The sequence below is a fragment of the Mytilus californianus genome, unplaced genomic scaffold (assembly GCF_021869535.1).
Source record: "Mytilus californianus isolate M0D057914Y unplaced genomic scaffold, xbMytCali1.0.p SCAF_8, whole genome shotgun sequence".
Lineage (NCBI taxonomy): Eukaryota > Metazoa > Mollusca > Bivalvia > Mytilida > Mytilidae > Mytilus > Mytilus californianus.
Window position 1 is genome coordinate 85,628,535 of NW_026262734.1, and position 22,742 is coordinate 85,651,276.

Sequence of the window (22,742 nt, forward strand, 5' to 3'; positions counted from 1 at the left end):
AGTTAACTTGGAGGCTACGTTTTGATTGTTTTCATTTTATATTCTTATATACATAAAATAATTGCTGTAAAATGTTACACTTGTTGATCGACATATACATGATATATACATGCAGCTACCATTAAAGCAAGGACATATTTCTTTTTAATTGAAAGGCGGATAAAAAGGTTAGCCAAGGTTTTATATAGTGTATTACTATTTTAATCCTTGGGTTATCCAACGCTTAAGAAAAATATTTTTATATGATGGGATATACACATCATTGTTAACGTTGCTGCGTTTTCCATTTTCTACAGTTTCTTCCTAAATATAATTCTATGCATTACATCGATTTTTCATCGTAATTCACCTTCTTTGCCTTGGATTTACGATTCTATTGTTGACGAAATGTTCATACGAAAGGTGTATATTGTCCGGATATGTAAGGTGTTGTATAGTTATGAACCATCTCGTCAATTTCTGCAGATTCATCTTACCGATTATAAATGATATTTGGGAGGTCCGTCAAAATAAACTCGTTCTGAACATAGATGAAATGTTTGCCCCTGGACGATTAGCTATCAACAACCAAGCAATCAACAGGCATAATACACTAACAGTCAGTCAGTATACTATTCCCAGATGATACCTTCTCATACTTTTCATTATAAAGTACAAATATGGTCAGTCATGTCAGTGTTTGATGATGAGGTCAAATATTTTTGTTATAGAAACCATCCTGAAATATGAAAACTACTGACTTAAGTAACGGTTCAATTTGATGAATTCCGAGAGGATATGCTGACACTCTAAATTGATGCAGACAAAATTATGCAGTCATCATGGTCAATGTGTAGCAATATTGCTGTCATTTATTTAATATAATTCATCCTGAGTTAACAAGTTCACTGATTGATGATACGGCTATAAAATTTTCATAATAAAGTGCAAATGATCATGAATATGGTCAATCAGTAAACGTTTCCCAGATGATACCACCCGTCCACGTCATAATTTTTATTATAAAATATGCGGTAAAATATTTTTGTTATACGAGCCAGCCTGAGGTATCAAAACTACTGACTTTTAGTTACAAGTCAATATTTGGAATAAAATAAGACATTTTAGCACTCTTAATTCATGCCTTAAACATTTTTTAGTCATTGTGTTCAAATATAATTGTCATTATTATCATAATTTCCATCCTGAGTAAAAAAACTGATTTATTATGCAGGTACATAAATTTCAATATTAAGATGCAAATATGGTCAGTTTTGGTTGATTCGGTCAAATAATTTTGTTAAACGAGCCATTCCGAGATATCAAAACTACTGTTTTTTGTGATGAGTCAATGTTTTGAATATAAAGAGGAAATTCTGGCACTCTAAATTGATGCCGAACAAAACTTTGTAGTCATTGTGTTCCAAAATGGTTGTCAATTGTATTTTATAATCACTCCTTACATAAAGTAAATACTGATTTATTATGCCGCTATACATATTTTCATAATAAAGGGCAAATATGGTCAGTTTTGCTTGATGCGGTCAAATACTTTTGTTTTACGAGCCAGCTTGAGATATCATAACTGCTGATATATTATGTCAATATTTTGAATAAAAGGAGGACATGCTGGCACTTGTAATTGATGCCGATAAACTTTTGTAGTCATTGTGTTCCAATGTTGCTGTCATTTGTATTATACAATCCATCCTGAGTTAAAAACATTACTGATTTATTATGCGGCTATATACATTTTGATAATAAAGTGCAAATATGGCCAGTTTTGGCTGATGCCATCAAATAATTGTGTTATACGAGCCAGTCTGAGATAACAAAACTACTGATTTTTTGTGACGAGCCAAAATTTTGAATAAAAAGACGACATGCTGGCACTCTAAATGGATGCCAACACAATTTTGTAGTCTTTAAATGCCCATATTGCTGTCAATTGTATTGTACAATCCATCCTGAGTTAAAACTTTTACAGATTTATTACTCAGCTTTATAAATTTTCATAATACAGTGCAAATATGGTCAGTTTAGGTTAATGCAGTCAAATATTTTTCATATACTAGCCAGCCTGAGATTTCAAAACTACTGATTTTTTGTGACGAGTCAATATTTTGAATTAAAAAATGGAAATACTGGCACTATAAATTGTGGCCAACAAAATTTTGTAGTCATTGTTTGCCAATGTTGCTGTCATTTGTACAACATGTACAATACAATCCATCCTGAGTTAAAAATTTTACTGATTTATTATGCAGTTATATAAATTTTCATAATGAAGTGCAAAAATTGTCAGTTTTTATTGATACGGTCAAATATTTTTCATATACTAGCCAGCCTGAGATTTCAAAACTACTGATTTTTTGTGACGAGTCAATATTTTGAATAAAAAAAGGAAATACTGGTACTCTAAATTGATACCAACAAAATTTTGTAGTCAGTTTTTGCAAATATTGCTGTCATTAGTATAATACCATCCATTCTGAGTTTAAAATTTTACTGATTTATTATGCAGTTATATTAATTTTCATAATGAAGGCAAATATTGTCAGTTTTGGTTGATACGGTCGAATATTTTTGTTAAAGGAGCCAGCCTGAGATAAAAAAAAAACATACTGATTTTTTGTGACGAGTCAATAATTTGGATAAAAAGAGGACATGCTGGCACTCTAAATTGAGGCAGAAAAAGAAACAGTAGTAAACTGGACACTCTGAACAAACCCGACAATAAATATTAGTAACTGTACACCAATATTGCTTTTATTTATCATGATTATTTCAAACAAAATATGTGCTATGCGTTATTGCTATTGTTAATCGATTCTATCTGATAAACATTTTTTTAAAGATTAATTCTTCATTTTAAAATAGATCAGAACTTAAACATTTTATATAAAATATAAACGACTTGAAGAATTTGATATTTATCAAAAAATATATTCTATGCACGTTAGCAGTGAAACCAATATCGTTTTCAATGTATAAAAAGGCAGATCACAGAGAAATTTATAAAACAAGCAAAGTTTTATGCGTACTTTATTCACAAATGCATGTAATCTGTATTGTTTTTATCAAGAAACAAACAGATTTAAAAAGATTTTAATAATCGACGAAGAGCGGTCCTGGTCAAATGCATGTAATCTGTATTGTTTTTATCAAGAAACAAACAGATTTAAAAAAATTTTAATAATCGACGAAGAGCAGTCCTGGTCACAAGTTAACTTAGTGTTGAGCAGACCAGCCAAATAAAAATATAAGTGTGTTAAGGGTTTCCATACATACAATATTTTATGACAGTAGTAACAAAAACCCAAATTTCATCCCACTGACACAAGGTAAATGAAATCAAAATTTTGGATTGACTGAAAAAAATATTGAATGCTTGTGGTTTGCATGGTAAAAAAAAACCATGCTTGCTACAACTCCCAACCCCCCTTGAAAAATCAAAATGCTCTGTGCCTTGGCTCATATCATTCAAACGGATCAAAAGTGAAAATCTGACAAAAATTTTAAACTGACCAGCGAGCATTATTAAACAGTGACTTGATTTCAGCTTAAACCTCACCCCCAATCTGAATATTAATATTAAAACTATGTGTCAGATATAAAGGATATAATTTTTTTATGTAAAAAGTAAAATCACAAAAATATCGAACTCCGAGGAAAATTCAAAACGGAAAGTCCCTAATAAAATGGCAAAATCAAATGATAAAACACATCAAACAAATGGACAACTGTCATATTCCTGACTTGGTACAGGCATTTTTAAATGTAGAAAATGGTGGATTGAACCTGGTTTTATAGCGCTAAACTTCTCACTTGTATGACAGTCGCATCAAATTCCATTATATTTACAACGATGGGTGAACAAAACAGACTAAAAAAAATAGGTAACATTGTCAAAATATGGGTACAACAGTCATCACTGTGTCACAATCTCAAAACAAACAAACATTTAACAAAGAAGCACAAAAAGCATCTATCAAATTTAACAACCACATTCATTGCTTACTTATATATGTATTTTAAATCAACCCATAAAGGATTGAAATATTTAAAATCCTGTGAATGCATTCACATCTACTCTTAGTGTAGAGTCGCGTGTTTGACGAAAGAAAATGTAAACGTCACACAGGAAGAAATATAAAATAATGTTGTCGTTCAAAGTATTTTCATAATTATAATTTCACATGAGGAATGGTGGTATACGGAGTTAAAAATGAACAGTTTTTGTTAGAACTAATTTCAGAAAAAGACCGAGATTTAAAATTATCCAGAAGTTCTTTAGAATTTTTAAGAAACCACATATGGTTAATACCACTACGCGAGTAAAACAATTTTGTCGTTGAAAGTATTTTCAAAATTATAATAGAACAATAACATAATGGTATTATAATAGAACAATAACAAAATGGCGGGATCTTTAAAAGTACAGAGCCACGTCATATGTACCAAAGAAACACATAAAGTCATACGTACAAAACACACAAGCAAAAATGAAAGATAATACAAAAACATTGACGGGATGTATAAGTACCGAGCCACGTCAAATGGATATCACAGAAAACAGACCAAACAGTAAAAGTAATATTTATAATAGAACAAAGACAAACAAAAGAACAAAATAACACGTTATTAAGATGATAAGCAACGTCAGTACGCAGAATCTATACATCAAGTCCATCATGTATTATTTGTGAAGTTGATACGGAATATTTATCAACAAGGTCTTGGTACCTTCCGATGAACTTTTTTTAGAAAAAGGACGAGACTTTCTTTGACATACCCCTGGTTCATCAACTTTCTGCTTAAACACTGGTGACGTTTTACAAAGTCTGAGTAGGAGCTGCAAGCTTTTGAATATCGAATAAGTTGGGAAATGTACATCCCATATGCAGGTGAAGTTGGTATATTGCTACTAAGGTGGGGGAAATTGATAATTTCAAAATTAAAATCGTCTCGTTTGTCATAGATTCTGGTACTGAGATGACTGTGTATGTCAAATTAAAGGTATATGTCTAAAAATGAGACGGAGGAAGCCGTGTCTGTTGTTTCTTTAATTTCTAGTTCTGGGGGATATATTAATGGAACCCAATCAGAAAAGTTCGGATTGTTAATGGAAAGAACATCATCAATATATCTGAAAGTGAAATTAAATAATCTGGCTTCTTTGATCTATTGTTTTTGACAAGTGTCTGAAGGAACTCCGATTCATATGAAAATAAGAAGAGGTCGGCAAGGAGAGGCGCACAATTCGTTCCCATAGGAATGCCGACAATTTGTTGAAAAAGTCTACCTCCAAATTCAACAAATATGTTGTCGATAAGAAACTCCAGCATACTGATCACTTGTTCCTCTGTGTAACATGTTTTACCTATTTTTCACTATTAACAAAATATGCCTTATTATATCCCAAAGTAATAAATTTATAGCGTATGCTACCATTTTTATGTTGAAGGCATTGTGGATTATTTCTTTCAGGCGATTTTTCAATTTCACATGGGGAATGGTGGTATGCAGGGTTGAAAAATCAAAATTTTGATAGAACTAATTTCAGAAAAAGACCGAGATTTAAAACTATCCAGAAGTTCATTAGAACTTTTAAGAATCCACATATGGTTAATACCACTACGCGAGTAAACAGTTTCTAATGACCCTCTTTCACTGCGGACACAATTTTAGTCAACCTAATGGACAATTCTTTAGTGGAACTTGCAGATGAGCCGGCAATGTACCGTTGTTTGTACGGTATTTCGTGAAGCTTAGGTATTCAATACAAACAAGGTAAGTCCTCCGATTTGTTATTCAATGTAATGTTCATTGTAAAATTCTAATCCTTTCTGTAATTAAACTTGCTGTTTCTGTACTTTCAACTAGAATTGCTTAATAAAGGTAACTGAAGTCTGCCTGAAATCTGTTTAATATCATTATTGGCAGCTCATTTAATAATTTAATCTCATAAAAGTACAAAACATCAATTATTCCAGACGTTATGAAGCAACAAATTCAATAGAATAATTATTGCATATATGTATTACATTTGAAGCCGTTTTGAATCAAATTAATTAACCCTCTTTTTTATCCCCTGAAGATAAAAAACAGGCGACTTATTATTTTTACCAAGGAATCATTCACACATTTCACTTTAATTTTTACATATCTTCCAGTTATGCCTGTTAAGAATGTGACAACAATTATTCATTGTTTTGTATAATAATAAATATCTATTTTCAGTTTATGCTGTCAGACATTTTGATGTTGATTTGCTCAAAATAAAACCATAAAAATTTCATATTGCCTCAACAAAATATATTTCATAATCATTATATGTTAAATAGAATAACAAAACATCTTTGCATCCGATTTTCCATTTTGAATCTCCATCAGCATAATCACATGTGATGATGTAATCTATAAAGTACTTTCACGTCAAGCTGTCGATCATGCTCCATATGATATTGACCGAATTTGATCCGTCTCCGTATGAGAAATATATCAGGGGTGTCCCATTGAAAAACATCTTTCAGCTGGAGCAGTTTTTAAAACGTTTTAGAATAAAAAGAACGTGTGTTCATCGGCACAGGGTTCATCCGGATGAACTAGTGGCCTCATTATTCAAGACGGTATTGTCATGTGTCGGAAATACCGAATACTGTTCAGTACCATCACACAAAAAAACAGGTGGTAATGACTTGTTTATATTTTAGATACATTGAGAAAATAACGATTACGATGGACAATTTATCAATGATATGAGATTTTTCTAAGTTCTTTTATATGCCGGACGACAATTAAAAGCAAGGCACATATGTGAACTTTGGGGAAATCAGAATTTACATCTTTAAGAAAAGGTTTCATGGTTTGGTCAGTAATTAATAATTGTATTAACAGGAAATAATTGAATGGCCATCAAATTTTTAAGTTTGAAATTTTATAGAATTGGACACTTTTAATTGCCATTACTATACGTTTTGTTTTTTAAATGCTAATTATTTGTACAATTAATGGCCATTGAATGTTTACGCTAAAGACCAACATAATGGACATTCCTTTATCGGCCATCATATCATATGTGTAAGAAAAAATTGGCATACAATTACCATTATTTTATTTTTTGATACAAACAATATTGGCAAAGATATAAAAACCGGTTTTGTTGAAGTTATAATAATGGCTATTTAATGGTATCATTAACTAGAAAAGCTTGACTTAATGGCAATTAAGTAGGATTATAATTGTTTTTTTTTAGAACCTATTAAAAATGTCATTACAAATTTTGAAAGGGCTTTTTATGGGTCAAAGGGATTTTAACAGAATTTTAAAGGGAATGTAATGGGTTGACGTTATAGTAGTGCCTGTCTAAAGTTAACTTTTTCCGGCAGTAATAAGAACAGTCCTAGGATCAAGTCCAATTTTCAAGTTAACTCGATTTTGGTCCTAGGACTGGTCAGTGAAGTCATAACTCCTATCGCAGGGTAATTTTGACCAGTCTAAATTACTGGTTAGCAAGTTAATTTGCTGTACAGGTTATGACTGCACCCCTCTGTATAGAATGTACAAATATAGAAATAAAATATGTAATGTTAGTAAACGTTTTGTCTTGTTACAATGCGGCCAACAAACTTCTTCGATTTTTTTGTAGGCAGATAAAATATCATTTATCGAACAAAGTTGTATGCATACTGTAATGCTTAAATGGAAACAAGAGAACATATTTTAAAATATGATATCATGAAATAGCAGTATCTTAAATACATTCATGGCCCACGGTTTCTATGTTCATAGTCCAGGATCGAGAGTTGAAATCATTCCTTACAAAAGTACCTAACTTTTGTCCCCCGTCAATTATAAAGTGGAATGAGTGTAGTGACATCATCCACGACCTCACTCCATACTTACTGAATGAAATGGTTTAACGAGAAAAAGCTGACAAAAAATCATTAGATTATTTATCAATTCAGTGCATATAGTTGATACTATCACTTAACATTTAATTTTTTTTTTACTCCTTACAACAACCATACTTACCCTATCTCTCGCATCGAATATAAGCTTAAAGAACCCAACAAGGATTTTTTTTCCTGGCAGGAAATCGTAAATTGACCTACATTTCTACTGACTCAATTTTTGGAAAATAATTTCTTTCATAAACATTAACGATCTTCTACCTCTTTAAAAGCAAAACCAAATAAATAATTACTTGCTTCGAAAGCTGCACAAAACACCTTACAAATATATATTTATTTCGTATTTAAGCCATTTTTCCACTCCTTACTTTTGATTCTGCGTACTAGTATACTTGGTAATAAAGTTTTCGAATAAGGTATACTAAAATAGTGGGATTGAATACTATTGTAATGATGTCAAACATTTCTTGCAAGTACTTGTTTGTTGCTTTCGAATCTGTTCAAAGCTTTGATTTTTCTACTCTATATACCACTTTGTCTCATAATCACATTCAAAAAGATGCACACACCTTATTAAATGGGCAATTCGCCAAGGTTATAGTTGTCTATTTGACATTGTTTTACACCCACCTTTTTATTTAATATTGTTTTTATATTGTGTCATAGATCAAATTTATTCGTTCAGTGTATGTTTACTTGTTTTTGTTAATATGTATTTTTGATTGAGTATTGCCATTTCAATTGATATTTAATAGTGTGTCTTTCTATGTTGTAATGTTACACTACTATACTATACTATACTTGCTAGGGTGAAGGTTGGCGCCTGTTCAAACGTTTACACCCGCTGCATTTGTTTGCACCTGTCCTGTTGTTAAGTGGTTGTCGTTTGTTGATGTGGTTCTAAAGTGTTTCTCGTTTCTTGTTTTTTATATAGATTATACCGTTGGTTTTCCTGTTTGAATTGTTTGACACTAGTCATTTTGGGGCCCTTTATAGCTTGCTGTTCAGTGTGAGCCAAGGCTCCGTGTTGAAGACCGTACTTTGACCTTTAAAGGCAACAGTAGTATACCACTGTTCAATAGTCAAAAATCGATTTAACTGAAACAAATCCGGGTCACAAACCAAAACCGAGGGAAACACATCAACTATAAGAGGAAAACAACGGAACAAAAATAAACACTGAATTGCTACAAAAACAAACGCCAACATACATAGAAACATACTATTTGGGTTGAACCTGGTTTTATGGCTAGCCAAACTTCCCGCTTATATGGCAATATTAAAAATACCGCTAAAATGACAAAATGAAATGACAGGAATACATTACAACTAAACGCAAGAACATTCCGGACAGAAACATACATAAATAAATAATATAATAGTATATTAAAACATGTAAACCACAGAATAACAATGGACACCTCCCATTTACACCACACTATAATTATGAACTGTGCGTCGGACGAATGTATCAACGCCACAAAAAGTAACGTCACAGGTAAATTTCTAAAAATATAATATAAAATTTGAATTCATTTTGTAATGGTGTTATTTTATGTATTTTCTAACCATTATAAGAATATTAATATAGAATTGTGTTAGTAATGGTGTAATTATTTGTATTTTCTATAATTGTTTACTTTTTACACATTGTGACTTGGATGGAGAGTTGTCTCATTGGCACTCATACCACATCTTCTTGTTTCTATTTAAGTAGCTAGAATGTGAATACATATGTTCAAACTCTTTTAGGTCATTTTTCAGAAACAAGAGATTTGTCAATTGTAACTATTTTGACATGATAACTGCACTTGCATTTACTAGATAACATTTGTGTTCGAAAAAAATTTCTTATATCGCCAAGTTATCGAAATTTGAAGGGGGACTTACTGTGCACCACTTATTGCAGACCTGTTTCTGTATTGTAACGAATCCTAATGTATGTCTTAAATCAGGAAAGACCAATCAGAACAATATCTGATACAATTTTAAATATCTGAATGATAGTTTGGCTCTCAATAATGACAACTACAGTACTAGTAATTACACTAAAGAGATTTATTCAGTTAAACTTAGTTTAAATACAGCTTATGCTAACAACGCACATTGCCCTTTCCTGAATCTTGATATATATCGTTAACGGGAAGTGTACTACTACAATATGCGATAAAAGAGATGATATATTATTTTCTATTGTTAATCATCAGTTTATAGATGATTGTGTTCCCTTGGCACCATCGTGTGGTGATTATATATCTAAACGGGTTCGTTTCGCTCGCTTCGAGAAGAAGGTCCGTGTATATTTGAGTCCATTCGTTTTTCGTTTTGAGACATCAAAAACAAAGAGCGAAAAAACAAAAGTGTTTAAGTTTTTCGTTTTTGATATCTTAATACACAAAAAACGATTTCCAAGTGTTTTCGTTTTTTTGGTTCTGATATCACAAAACAAAAACAAAAACAAAAACGACATTTGGATTCAATTTTTGAATTGAATTTCCAGTATTTCTTGTTTAACCATTAATAATGTTTTCTTTGTTTGTCTCATAGTAATCAAAGTTGAATTATTTCATCGTGGTTCGTTTTAAATACGCAATATCATTATTTGGTATTCCAATTAAATGTAGACGAAATAGACCGCCTGATTTTATGATTTGAAATAAGGTGATTAATGATACAATGACTATCTGACGTTCTTGTTTTAATTTCATGAATTTATAGCAAAGAAATAAAAATGTAATATTTTAATTTTAAATGAAATACAAATTTGAATTAAATATACTATAAAAATAGTAAAAATAAATATATATATATTTTTGCTATATCACATTAACAAGGGAGGTTACTACTTAGTTATATAAACGGTACCAATTGTACTGCACAATAGGCCAAGTTCGATAATTAATGTATCAGTAATGCTCAAGGCCAAAGTATTTTAAAATTCAAAACCTTATACAACATTAACTGATGAGACAACTATCCCGGCCGTTAAAGAATACACAGCGTTTATTAGATCGATGGTATTTAAATCGGAGATAAAATCGACAAATTAAAAAGAACAATCTTATCAATGAGGGTGCATGATCTACACTTTACAGTTTTGAAAGATTGGTAACCTAAGATGGTTAGGACTGATGAATAAGGTCAATCAGCAAATACTACACAAGGATTCAGGATGACAATCTCTCATATCTTATCTAGATCAATTGAAACCAAGTCCGCAAGTTCACACTTCAAATCAGGGATAAGAATACTATCTAACGGTTCACCAGGAATAACAAAAAAGATAAGTAGCCATACTCTGGCATATTATTGAAGTTCAGGCCTGAAATGATAGGTATAATAGTAAAGAGAGGACGTATGATTGCCTATAACAATTTATCAGAGACCACATAACGTCGATCTTAGCAACTGCAGGTCAACGTCCAGCCTTCAAAAAAGAGTAAAACCCATACTGAATGATCAAATGGGAAAACTTTATAAATTTATTGAGTGCAAAGCACTTTTTGGGTTATCTGGAGGGTCTAACAGAGAAAACAATAGCACATTTCACCTGTGTTGCTATTCTTTCGTTTTTCTTTTTCATGGTTACTTTAATACTATTTTTTTTATATTAGTTATAGGAGGTCAGACTTTTCATTTTCAAAACCAGTCTACCATTCGTATCTCCCAATCAAAATATTTAATGGTCATCCCTTTATGATTAACAATAAGCGAAAGAAACATAGATGACAGACAGCAACCGACGACAACAACAGAATTAAAAGCTCTGGCTTCGGATAGAGCTACAAAAAATGTGATTGGGTTGAATATGATTGGAATGCTACTCCTTGCAAGCACACACAAGAGGTGTACAATCATTCCATCATAACAAATTTGTTTTTCACATGTAAGCACATACAACGTTTGATAACAATAGCATGTTTTATTCGGTATAAATGATCGAGAAATTAAGAGGGTCATCAACAATAATATATGCAGTTATCCCAAGTTCGTAATTGTCTTTCTAGGTCTTCTTGTCATCTCTTTCATGTACCTTAAAATCTTCACAGCAGTTAAATATTTTAATTATAGTCAATCAAAATTAACTATGAACCAACGAATAAGTAAATTATAGAAAACTGACTTGTAAGCAAAGGCTTGCACAGACAAAAATAATGATTAATACTCATTCAAGCAATACAATTTTTTTCATAAATTATCAATTTTCTTTAGTTTTGAGATCAGGAATTGCTCGGGGAATATATACATAAATCCGTTTTTGTGAAGAAATTTTGTCGGCCATTTCATTTTATAAATGTATTAACCAACACTATGTTTTTTAGAACTTTGATATGGTGAATAAGTTTCGAAAACATATCAGATTTTGTATCAAATTTTGGTGAAAGATTTTTCAACTCTTTGTGAATTTCTAAACAAAAAGTAAGCTTTTACCATACTCGAAACAAAGAATCAATAAGGCATAGCATATTATACCTAAATATCAATTTTGATTGAAATCCTAGCATTAAAATATTGTTTACAAAAATATCTTTTTTTGATGACAATAGCAAATAATTTCGAATAACATATTATACCTATAAGTAATTTTGTTGTTGTTGAAAACTAAACACAAAAAGCAAAACAATTGTGATCTTTAAACGAATAATCCGTTGTATCAGCATATTTGTTCCCCTTTGTTTGATATTGGGAGTCAAATTTCTCTAGATTATTATTACCTATTTTTGTTAAAATTCAAGCACAAAAAGGAGTTTCTGAAAATCTCTATAATTTTTTCACAAAATAAATTTTTTACCCCTAGATTGTATATATGTAGAAAACAAAATAGAAAGGGACCTTTCTTGAATAAATTTCAAAACTGTATACAATTGGCCGAGACATCTAAACTAATATCACGACTTTCACAATTTTTGACGGACGGACAAATAGACAGAGTGAATACTATCGGTCACCAACAACTTGTCGTCGTGGTTTTTATAAACTATATGTGAAACTGTTTAGTGGAATAGCCAATATGTCTCACTTTCACTTGTAGACAGTAAGATTACATCGTTATCATGAGTATTAGAATATGTCTAGTACTTTGATAATTTAGACGAATCTTCCAAATTTGTTTGGTTGTTAACATAATACAACTTTATTATTATGGAAACAATTGGTAATTGTATTGGTAGTTCTTTTTACTTAAGATGAATAGGTCTTGATACTGATGTTTAATTAATATCAATTTTTTATTTTTTTGGCTCTGATTCACAAACCCTACTCCTACCCTTGGACAGTGATGTAACAGTACAACATAAGAACAAACTATAAAAATCAGTTGAAAATAATTAGATTGATATAAAGCAGAAAAACACAAACCGGACGTGGCAGGGTATTCATACATCCATCACAACACAAAGTACAGATCTAAGAGTACTTGCAGTTACTGACGGCTACATTTGTAGTTCAAAGCCAAAAGTTACTAATAAAAAAATCATGTATTTTGGACTTAAAAGCCAACTCAAAATTATATGATAATCGTATACTGTTTTAATATCATCTGTTAGTACATTGCTAATATTATAGTTTCATCTATATCTTTCATACCTTTAATATACACCCTTTTGAACGGTAATTGCAACATTTGAAATGCAAAAAAAATATATTTTAAATTATATATGTAACTTAGTTTCATGTTAGATGAGAAATCTTCCTATCTCATGTTGCTGCCATTTCTCGATGAAACCTGAAAATGTTCTTCAAACTGACGTCTTTATAAACATGTGAACATGAAAAACTATGAAAATATAGTTTATGTAATCCATTGCACTTCAGCGGTACCACCAACCCACTTCGACGTAGTTATCAACAAGATAGCGTCACAACGCCATCATCGCACTTCAGCGTGATAGAAAATTGACTTATGCTTTAAACCATCGCAATTCAGCGTGAACATCGCGATTCGGAGTATCATCGCGGTTCAGAGTTCTACATATAAAGTAAATATATTCAATATTTCAAATGTTTATTGGATACAAATCATTTCATTCTGATTAGCGTCGTCCGCCGCTGTAAAAGTCTAAAACATGTAGAAGAGGTTGGGCCGATTATCCTTCATTTTTTTCACACCAGGGCTATTTTCAAAAGGTATAGATCATTCTTTACTGAGATTCATAATACCACAGCCCTTTTTGTACATTTTTTATACAATATAATCGCTTAATTATAAACATATCACAAACTTATAAACGACTAAGGACATCATAAAATTCCATTTGTGTAAATTTTTGCTTTTTAGTATTTATTCCTAAGATGTATAGGAAGTTCATCGGTAACCAAAAGCAAAATTATGTTGACATTAATGCTATGTATTGTCTTTCGAACACTACGTAGTTATTTTTTGTAATCGATATCCTTCATTGCAAAATTTGAGAAAAACATATATAATTTGCAATTTTGTATCCATATGTCTTCAACAGCAACACGTAACGCTGAATATAATTTTGAATTTATGGAAATGTATGCGTTAAATTATTTAAAACAAACTTTTAATATGATAAAAATGTTAAATATTAAATTTCAAGTAATGATTTGAAAAACAAATTTTAGAACCTGTGAGTGAAACTGGAGAAATTTGAAAGGGGTGTGTGTGGGGTGGGGGTGGTGGTTGTTGGGGGGGGGGGGGGGAGTTGGGGGGGGGGGGGGGGGGAGGGCGCTAATAGCTTAACTTACGATTTTGGTCATGGTTCAACTTTATTCTAGTACGATATACATTTAACCTCTAGTCAACGCTCTATCTCCTTAAAGCGTCACTCTAAAATTGTTATCATTTGCTTCAGGTCGATCCGTTTTGCATCTCGTCGTGAATATGCATGACATATTTGCCACTGAACATTAATGGAGCAATCAATTAATCAGCTTCATTTAGTGACGTATAATCATTAGTCTTCAGTTGATAATTGTCTCAAACAGTTTTTATATATTTGATTTTTATTCATATTTGATATTTGAAGCGAAATTCTAGCATGTCTTTCCTCATTTTTCTCTTTGCATTTATTTTTTTTAAACATTAACTAACGTAGTCCACATCAGGGGTTACATTGAATCCTATTCAGCCAAAGTAGGAGGAGGGGAGTAGAACATAATCAGTCTTCTTTGAGTGGCAATAACTCATATATTTAAGCGTGCAACGACGGCAGTCTCGTCTAGGTGACAAATGTCATTTTTTTTTATATCTGGTATAGCTGTCATAAAAGAAAACATGAATAATAAAAAAAAAAAAAAGTTTGCAACAATTTATCTTTAGATATTGTCTTACTGAACGGTTTTGTTATTAAAAGTTAATTTTCATCTACAATTGTCCTTGCAAAAGGCGCAAAAATGTGTTAAATTCAGCCATGCGACTTATATATAGATTTGGCTGACCTTTATTGTTGTTTAGAGATTTCAGTCATTTGACTAGTGCGTAGATCGTATTTCCCCCTCAAAGAGTTATTCAAATGGTTCTTCAACGTATAGTTAGCGTGAAACTCTCACTACACCAGACATCGGATATACGTCATTTCTATTTCGACCGAACGAAACTGCGTATTTATACATCCGAACAAACAAACGGACGCACCCCTTTAACAAGGGTATACTGTCGTCCCGGAGAAGTCTAGAGATGTCAATATATCTATACCCAAGTCAATTCTTTGGTTTAATTAATACATTAATTTGACAGCAACCCAACAACACAGACAAATCAAAATATTAAGAGTCAGCATACAGTATTTTGTAATAGAAATCTAAGATGCCTATACAGAATAATAAGCTCAAAACCGCCCCATGACTAAAAAAATATGAAGTTAATTTAATAATATTTACCGTCAAAGATATCCAAACAGGAACAAGTGTTTGTTTGAAAAATATCACCTGCCCTTTTTTAATTTCGATCGGTAGAAATTGAAGAAGGTGTAATATAAACCATTAGACTGTATAGTAACGGTAAAATAAATGATGGTAATGGATGACGTTCAGAGGCAAATTAAATGCATATTCAGGACGAAAACATGTAAATTTAGTATAATACGAATATTAGCCCTGCTTTGTACTAGACCAACACGCTGAGCCGTATTTTTAACGTGTAAGTTCACAAGCTAACAGTTCGCTAACAGTTCGCATCGCAGGAAGAAAAGTCACCCTAACCGGACACATTTCTAACTCAATGCCTACACGTCTGTATTCTAACTCATCATTTCCGCGTGTTTAGCATTGAAACAGCAAATACCAATGTTTACGTCTTTGTTTGGCCCGGTTGGGATTCGAACCAACAACCTCCCGCTTTCGAGGCGAACACACTCCCACGAGACCAAAAAGGAGAGCGGTAGTATAGAATATCATACCAAAAACCGAAGTACAGTAAACAATACAGTGTCAAAGAATTCTCATATTTACTGAAGCGAGCTAAAAGTATCTAACCTAAATTAGATGCGTTAAATGATATTGGAAACTACACGTAAATATCGATGACCGATTTCAGAATAGACTTCACGGATCAACACTCTCTGCAAATTAAAAACTCTTGCACCAATTATTTGAGGGGTCTGGATGTGGCCAGCTGTTGCAAGGCTAAATTTCTGTCCTTATTCAATATACCTTCATTTTCCAGTGGTATTCCAAGTTTCACGTCCAACCTCACTGTCGATCTCCTATTGCAAGACCTACCTATTGTATTTAAAATTGATGTGTTCTCGTCATGAACATGCATGAAATATTTGCCACTAGACGTAAAATAAACAACAATCAATCAACTTCATATTTTTTATAAAATAAAAAAATCGTTATTTTGAAAAGTTCAAAAAATATAAATTTACCCCTTAATTTTTAAAACTATCCTATAGTGTTATTTTAATGCTAAAAAGTTCATAATGAATAAATAATCAAATGATGTACTGCTATTTAATCGGTCCGTTTCCAATGCAATTAGGTAACTGTTATTTGTATATATCAGTCTGAGTACTGTTTAACTATAATGTAAGCTGAATATATTTAGACTCGTTCAATTCAGGGGAATAAGGCTTCTGTAAGTGGTTTTTTTTTTTTTTGCGTACTTTTCTTATGTTTTTGACGGTTTGTATGTCAGTAAAAGTTTCGGGCCCGGGGATCTCAACATCCCTTTTTGTTCGAAGGTCTTTTAATATCAATATTAACTTATCATTGAACTTTTACTATTACTTATTTACATTTCATGTAATTTTTTGATGGAAAAGATAATAAAAATGGGCAATAATCAAAAGAGAAAATTGCGTACAGCTTTTTACGTTCAAGCATATTTTACTTGACTGTTTTGTTCTGAAAACGTATCGGCAAAACTTGTTGATACAGCATTTTGCTTCAGATCCATTTTGTTAAATATTTAGGCTGCATTTGATATAGTAACATTACAAAATTCACAGTACAAAAGCATGAAATATATGGGTAATGTGAAACACCTTTCTAATATGTCATAACAAAAGATTATGTGTGTTTGAAAAACAAAAGAAAAGCTTCATGCTACTTCAAATGATTTAACCGGATGTGTATTTCTTACTTACTTTAGTTCACTTATTTTTCAAGGATACATTTAGGCATATTCATTATTTTATCCATAAAATGTGTAAAAAATAAGTCGGACACACCGTTTATTAACACCCCTTGATTTTTTTTACAAACAGCCCTTGACTTTTTGCATTTTTGTGTGTGTTATCTAGGGTAACTACTCTTCAACCTCTGCAAATGTTTAGTCTGCCCTTCCACAAAATACGTAAAAGTATTTTAAACTTTTATTCACTTTCAAAAATTCCCCCTGACAACCAATCAGACAATAGTTTCTAGTTAACAAAATTTCTAAAAGTTCTTAAATGATGCTTTAAAGCTAGCAGATACATTTGTTTTTTAAAATACATCTGTCATGTAGGATGAACCGAAATTTGAAAACACTTTCGGACCGAGGAAGTCAATTGTCTTCTTTTCACTTTTGCCTTGTACTAAACCTTATTGATTTAAACACCAAATCTGTTGACGAATCCGGTCTCTTTTTTTACTGAATTTATTAACTACAATCTCCTCCAATTTACCCCGAATGTGATCTACCGAATTAGACTTATCACCGTGTTTGTTCTAAGATGACCTGCATTCTGCAATTTATTTTCTTATTGTAGTCAGTTCAAAAACTCATAAAGGAGCATTACAGAAAACAAACTAGTATTTTCTTTTTTAATGAACTTAACAAAACCATGATATTCGCATAGACGTTTTGATTCGTTATTGAAATATGAATTGAACAAAGCAGTTTATTTTTAATTTATTATAATGTTAAGCTAAAGTTATAAGCCTAATAAATTTGTTGACTTTTTTCTATCATTAATACATTCAGTTATGAGACAAGAAGCATTAACGAAAATTAAATAAAAAACAAAGAGAACATTTACTACTTCCTAAAGGAAGATAAAGTAATTGTAAAAAAGCTCAACTGATGCAGTAAACTTGATAGTGTTAAAGCGTTAACAGATGATTTTACATTTGATGAATATATCTCTTCCTGAAATCATCAAAATTTGCATTCGTCGACTCATTCATCTTTTTTAATATTTCAATTTATCTCACTAAATCAATTAACTCTACAACAGACATCTTTACCTTAAGTAATCGTTTAATTGCATTTTTGTCTTCTCTTTCTTTGTCCGAATCGTTGCTGTTTTCATGTATATAATCAAACGGTGCTTTGTTGAACTGAAATACAATAAAACAAACAATCAGCGGATAAATGTTACAGTAATATGTATATACTTGTTGGACATACAGTGAAATAAATTGAATCACTGGACACTAGTTCGCCAGATATTCAAATTGCAATGTACTATGAGGTTCAGTGCCATTTTGCTGAAGAAAAACAAAAACAAGAAAATCACAATTATGGTAATCTCTTAACTACTCGTAAAACACGATACTGCATAATTATTAAATAGTAAGACTAGTCTAGTGCTGAATCATTCCTATCCGATAAGACACAGTGCTTAAGCATTCATAGAAAACAAGACACTATTTTAAATCATTTATAACCGATTAGACAGACTTCTGAATCATGCATAAAACATGAGACACAGTGTCAAATCATAAATTGAACTTAAGACACAGTGCCGAATCATCAATGAAACATTAGACACACAGCTAAATCATAATTAGAACACAAAACACTAGCCGAATCATAAAGAAAACATTATGCATTGTGCTAAAATCAATAACAAAAAACTAAACACAGTGTCAAATCGGTGATAGAAAAACAGACACAGTTTTAATTCTGTCCACAAAGACCGATACCAACCTAGAGTTAGTAAATGTAGATGATATAATTTCTGTACGCAGATGTCAAGTGAAAGCCAACAAACAAGACAGTGTAACATAACGAACGTATATTCAGAAACAAAGTTGAATAATTAACAACTGCTAGAAGAAAATATCGAGTACAAACTATTGTTTAAGGCAATCATAACATTGCAAACATAAAACTTGTAAAATATAGGCAACAGTAGTATACCGCTGTTTACTAGTCATAATTCTATTAAGCAAAAACAAACACTGGTAAAAAACTAAAACCGAGGGAAACACATCAACTATTAGAGAAAAACAACGAAACAACAGAAACAGTGAACTACAACAAAAGCAAACGCCAACATACATAGAAACGGACTGTAGATAATAACTGCCATATTTCTGAATTGGTACAGGACATTTTAAGAAAAAATGGTGGGGTGAACCTGGTTTTATGGCTAGCCAAACCTCCTGCTTCTATGGCAATGTTAAAAATATCGCTAAAATGACAATACTACGTGACAGGAATACAGTACACACAAACGCAAAAACACTCAGCACGGAGAAATACCTAAACAAATAATACAATAGTACATTAGAACATGTAAACCCAAGAGTAACAACAATACAATCAAATAAAAGTTTTGGTTTATTCCTTTACATGTTACTTTTCATTGATTTATTAGATTACTTATCGTTATTATACGAAAAGGGGATTTCGTAACGATTTTTAACATCAAAATTAAACCCGGGTGAGGTCTCTTCCTATATAAAGGCATACACAGAACTGCCACTGGTATTGGTCACTTTTTTTGGAATGTCAAATATATCAATGAGGTGCAATTTCACGATAGTAATATAACAATGGGTAGGAATTTATATGTCAATTGGTCATAAATGTTCATCTTCTATTAAGATGTCTGTAAAAACTGTGTTCTTATCTTTTTATCGAATAATATGAATGATCCAATGTGGTCAACGTCTAAATCAGATGTCATAATATCTTGGAAATGTATATAAATGGGTTTTGATTTACTATGAAATATAAGAACGGGTAGGGATTTTCGCATAACTCAATTTATGAAAAAGGGTGTTTTTCTAAATCCCAGCCGGACGTCTGTACCCAAATGTTTATGTTAAGACCTACCGGGACTAAATCAAATTGTCGCTTAGATTGGTCGTACCACACATAGAGTTTGCAAATAAATAATTCCAAAAACCAATTAGGACTTAAGGCGTATAACACTATGCTATTTTCAAATGAATTGTTCATTGTCCATGACCTGAACGACAGAGCCACTGTTAAAGTATCGTTATGCAAGCGAACTCTTGCCAATTTATACACCAGTTTGTCAAAAAGATTTTTGTTTTTTTTTATATGTTTTTTTTTTGTACAGTTTCTGAATAATACATCGTGGACCAAATCTCATTTAACAGAACACTTAAAATTAAAGTTATGAACCAGCTTGACAGAAATATTCTATAGCCTAATACATAAATGTATTTTACCAGAAACTGTCCTGTGTTTACAACTGAATTTTCAAACGAATGTGTCAAACTCATTGTAAAAACTATTATGAAAAAACTAAGTCTCTATAGTTCATAACAATTCCTTAAGGAAAGAATCAGCATTCACATGTAAAACCCTTCTGATTAAAATTATACGTGCACATGTAGTATATGTTTTTGACCTTATAATCCACATGTGCACTGTAAAAAGCAATAACATATACAGAGTGAGCATTATCGTAGTTGCGTATCAACTCTGATGTATACACATATGTGTACTTCAATGTATATCTGTTAGTGTGTTTGCACACGTCAGCTGAGTACTCTTTTTTTGTCAATCCGTTCTGTACCTATATCGATGTGTAGTATATGTATGAAAGTAGTATCTGTATTAAATGAATATTGTTAGACACATTTTACCTTCTTTGACACTATATGATTTTTTTTATTGTCTATACATGTGCCCATGCTATATGTTGTTTTCTGTTACTACAGCTTTTGAGTATTGAACTTATTAGATCATTCCACTTTTCCATGGAAAGATCTTTTGATTGTGTTCTGTTTATTAGGTCTTTCCACATTTCCGTGGAAAGACCTTTTGCTTTTGTTCTGGTTATTATTTTGTTTTCTTCCGTCTAATTTTGTTTTCTTGCGCAGTATTTTATTTTCACAAGATGTCGCTTAGATATTTGGTATATGATATTGAACAGTTAATACGCTTTTGAAACCAGCACCGATTAACCGAACAATTTTCTTTGTAAGAGTTAACTTCTCAAAACACTGTTTTTCCTGTTATGAATACTCCATCGCAACCGTATAAGAAATCGAAATATTTATTTTACCAAATTGCTTGTTATATCTTTAGGATAAGGAGAATAATTTTGACCGAAGGGACACGGAGACCCCATTTGAGAGTTATTTCCACTTATGTATTTAACATAAGTGATATGCATTTGTAATTGGTGATCCATAACATGCATAAGTGGTAGAGACCTAGGTTCTTTTGATTTGAGATCCTTGGTCCAAAAAAAAAGTAATGATAAGCTCAAGGTTTAAGGTCAAGGTCATATTCTAAATTTTGATTTTGGCTTATTATCACTTTTTTTTCTATAAAAACCGTAAAAGATACCGACAAAATATGTCTACTTAATTGTTAGTTCCGACATGTCGTAACACATAAATTTTAGTGGAAAGGGTACTGTTAGATTTGAAATGTTATTCCAAATTGTTGGGTTTCTTCCATTTATTATTACTGAATTTATTTATTTTATTTATAATACTTGTAGATACTATTTTTGAGTATTTGCGCATATGTAACGTTGCACTCATATAAAGTGTAATATTTCCCGTTTTTTTAAGTTTTATGACGTTTCGTCTTTGACGTACGTTACGTTGTCTAGAGTTTTTTATTCATTGCAAGTTATTTTTTATTCGGAGACACATCAGTATTTTGTATAGAGAGATTATAATCGGTAAGAATTATTTATGTACATTTTTAAGAACAATATTTATTTATAGAAGAAATATAAAGAAATGTAAAAGAACTTATAAATTAATATTTATTTCAATTAACTTTTTAATTTAACAAGTTATTTATGAAGCGTGAAAGAAAGTGAATCCTATTGTTTGTTTAGTATTATGTTTTTAGTGTTTTAATTTATATATTTTACTTACGATGTATGTTAATGTGTATTTGTATTTTATTGTGGAGAATCGGTTGTTACGATATACTGCCAAATGTTATTTTGATGAATAAAGATACGTATAATTCTAACCGCATACTCGACTTTATTTGATGTGATCCGTACAGGTATGTTGACAAAAAGGGGAGTTTTCTCCCAACTTTAATTTAATATTACACGTATGATGGTATAAATCACTAACCATATATAAAAAAGACCTAGGGTCTTTTGATTTGAGGTTCTTGGTTTATAACCTCGAAATTGAGGTCAAGGTCATAGGAAAATTTGATGTTCTAGATTTTGACCTTTGCTTTAACTTCATATGTATACATGATAAAGCATGGGA

The 22,742-nt window shown here is 31.5% G+C and overlaps 1 long non-coding RNA gene across 1 annotated transcript in view; it reads right to left on the reverse strand.

The window, feature by feature from the left end:
* The window catches only part of LOC127711999 (uncharacterized), a 70,652-nt gene that overhangs the window by 3,887 nt on the left and 44,023 nt on the right, over window positions 1–22,742 (reverse strand). The window contains exon 2 of the long non-coding RNA XR_007986921.1: window positions 18,534–18,626. This is a non-coding gene — a long non-coding RNA (uncharacterized LOC127711999). The remainder of the gene's footprint in view (window positions 1–18,533; window positions 18,627–22,742) is intronic.